The sequence below is a fragment of the Pteronotus mesoamericanus genome, unplaced genomic scaffold (genome assembly GCF_021234165.1).
Source record: "Pteronotus mesoamericanus isolate MK-2021 breed Mesoamerican mustached bat unplaced genomic scaffold, CSHL_Meso_final contig_657, whole genome shotgun sequence".
NCBI classification, from domain to species: domain Eukaryota; kingdom Metazoa; phylum Chordata; class Mammalia; order Chiroptera; family Mormoopidae; genus Pteronotus; species Pteronotus mesoamericanus.
In genome coordinates, this window is record NW_026555229.1 from 724,767 (window position 1) to 728,039 (window position 3,273).

Here is a 3,273-nt window from a genome sequence, read left to right on the forward strand (position 1 = left end):
AGGCTGCTAATTGGATTTTGGTAGTTCTTACCTCAAGAGAACTTGAATTATTTGGAGGAAAGTGGGTTCAAAAGAATATATCTTTTATATTCACATTCAGAACCCAGCAACCTGGAGTCCAATTTTCAGTATTTTAACTACCTCAATAATATTATGAATGTAAGATAGTGGGATAGACATCCCAACTTGAAACAACAACTGGTGCCTATGGTAATTTAATGTATTGTCAAATGCTTTTATTGATTGGTTTAAATGTCATTCTTGTTATAGAATATGCCTTTTAAAAAAGCTTATAATAACACTTTCCCAGTTTATATTTAAAAAAAGCTAAAGAACACTGGATTAATTTGGGGGGGGGACAGAATAAAATAATTGGTTACTATTGCTGCATACCCAGGATGGGGTGGGATGGGGTGTTTGGAGAACCAGAACTATTTTTTAAACATTAGGTGTCTGTATAAATACAACTCACAACTGCTAGCTTTGAGGGATGTGGGTGGGGGGAGTTAATGCGGGTTTCATTTTGTTTAATTTATTGATTAGTCTTTAAAGTAGGTCTTTTTTTTTTTTTTCCTGAGATTACCGGACCATCATTAAATATGTACTGTGAAGAGATTAATGATATGTATAAAGGGCTTTACCAAAGTCCACTAAGTACACACTACTCAAATACAGACTGCAAACCAAAATGTATCTGTTATGACATTAATTGCAAATGGCGAGTATGGTGCTAAAGTCTACACCAATGGAATTAGATGAGTGCTATGCACTTAATTTTAAAATAAAACTAGTTTTCAGTAAAATGGTTTTGGTGTTTTGTTTTAAATATAAATTTGATGTATACTTGTAGCTTCATTGAACCATGTTATCACTTACATCAGACTTGCAATCACCATTACATTTTATTTACTAAGAGCCCTCCAGATGTAGGCATATAACTGTAGTGGTGTGGGATATTTGTCCATTCCTTATGTATTCCATATGAAGCATCAAAGCCCACAAAAGTATATTGGACACTTGGGCCTTTTGAGCCTAAAATCAGTTATGAGTATGTTAGCAGTGTGTAATTTATTATACAATGTAAGCTTCAGAAAATTAGAAGTCTGACTCAAATAAAAGTGGGGATTCAGAATATAGTCACAGGTGTGAGAGGGAACAGGGTCAATAGTGAGTGATAATGTTCTGTTCACCTAAATATAAATATAATTTGCTACTTAATTTAAAACTTAGATATAATTTGTTTTGAAGAGTAAAATTTTTAACAGGTTTGTGTGTGTGGGTTAGGAATTCACACTCCTAAAAAGCATCTTTAAATTAGTCCTGTGTATTGTCAGTTGCTCTGGCACAGTGGCAGGATTTAGCAACAGCCCTTAAGAGAGTCCATTAGTATATAATGCTCTTTTAGGCTGAATTTAAGAAAAAAGAGCAACTAGCATTCCAAATCAGGACAGGTAGCTTTACTTTGAGTTGATTCTGAACCCATGTGACAAGTTTTTAATCAACCACCATCCTTCTCAAGCACATGATGAAAGACTTAACCTTCCTGGCCACAAACAACTTATATTTAGCTCGATATGACTAATACACTTGAAGCTATTGTAATGGTATAGTCTGGAACTCAGTTTAATATTATCTTGGTTTCAGGGTCACTCAATATCCATTTTAAAATCCCTAGAGAGAGAAAAAAGAAGGAACAGGAATAGTCATTTGAAAGAAAGCATCAAGACCAGGCTCTGGGCTTCCTATGGGAAAGACACCTGCTACTATCCTACCTCCTTGCCACAGTTGTGTTGTGCGTTTTGGGTTTTTTTAAAGACTTCTTTTAGAGCAGTTTTTTTTAGGTTCATAGCAAAATTAAGGAAGATAGAGATTTCCCATGCACCCCTGGGCCCAGCACATGTACAGCCTCCTCCATTTTCAACATCCCCCCAACAGGGCAGTATATTTTGTTAGAACTGATGAATCTACATTGACTCATAATTACCCAACATATATAGCTTACATTATGGTTCAGTCTTGGTGGTATATGCATTATTTGGGTATTCATCATGGTTTCATATCAAGTATATTCACTGCTAAAAATCCTCTATATTCCATCAATTTATCCCTTTCCATGCTGTCCTCCTATATCACTCCCCCTACCCCGCAACCTTGGCAACCACTGATTTTTTGCTGTTTCCATTTTGCCTTTTCCAGAATGTCATACAGTTGGGATCAGATAATATACACGCTTTTCAGATTGGCTTTTTTCACTTTGTAATATGCAGTTAAACTTCCTTTATGCCTTTTCATGGCTTGATAGCTCTTTAGTGCTGAGTAATATATTCCACTGTCTGGATGGATCACAATTTATCCAGTCACCTACTGAAGGACATCTTAGCTGCTTCCAAGTTTCAGCAATTATGAATAAAGCTGCTATAAACATATGTGTGAAGGTTTTACTGTGCACGTAAGTTTTAGCACCTTTGGGTATATACCAAGGAGTGAGACTGCTGGATTACAAGCTGAGTATGTTTAGCTTCATAAGAAATTGCCAAACTATCTTACAAAGTGGCAGTATTTTGCATTCTTACCTACAATGAGAGTTCCTGTTGTTCCACATCCTCACCAGCATTTGGTGGTGTCAGTGTTCCAGATTTTGGCCATGCTAATATATATGTAGTAGTATCTCATTTTAATTTGCATTTCCGTGATGACAAATGATGTGGAACAACTTTTCACATGCTTATTTGCTATCTGTGTATCTTCTTCGGTGAGTTGTGTATTAAGGTCTTTAGCCCATTTTTTAAATCAGGCTGTTTGTTTCCTTATTTTTAAGAGTTCTTTGTATACTTTATATAACAATCCTTTATTAAATGTGTTTTTTTTACAAATATTTTCTCCCACTCTGGCTTGTCTTTTATTTTTCTTGACATTACCTTTTGCAGAGAAGTTTTTAATTTTAATGAAGTCCAGCTTATCAGTCATTACTTATAGAAGAGGATTACAGACACTAAAAGTCTGGCTAAATAGAGAATTGAGGGTATTATACAATCAGGGCATTACAAAGGTAACTATTAGAATAAAAATAAACCTTCCTAATTATCAAAAGAAATACACACTGAAAACCAAGCAAGCAATCTGTATAGTAGTAGAATATTGTTAAAAGGTATAAATACAGAAGGTATAGCAAAATAATGGGATGAACTAAGACCAGACATAAAATAAAAAATGTAAATGGCTAAACTCAAGATATTCAGAGAAAACGAGCCATCCCTGGCTTGGTAGCTCACT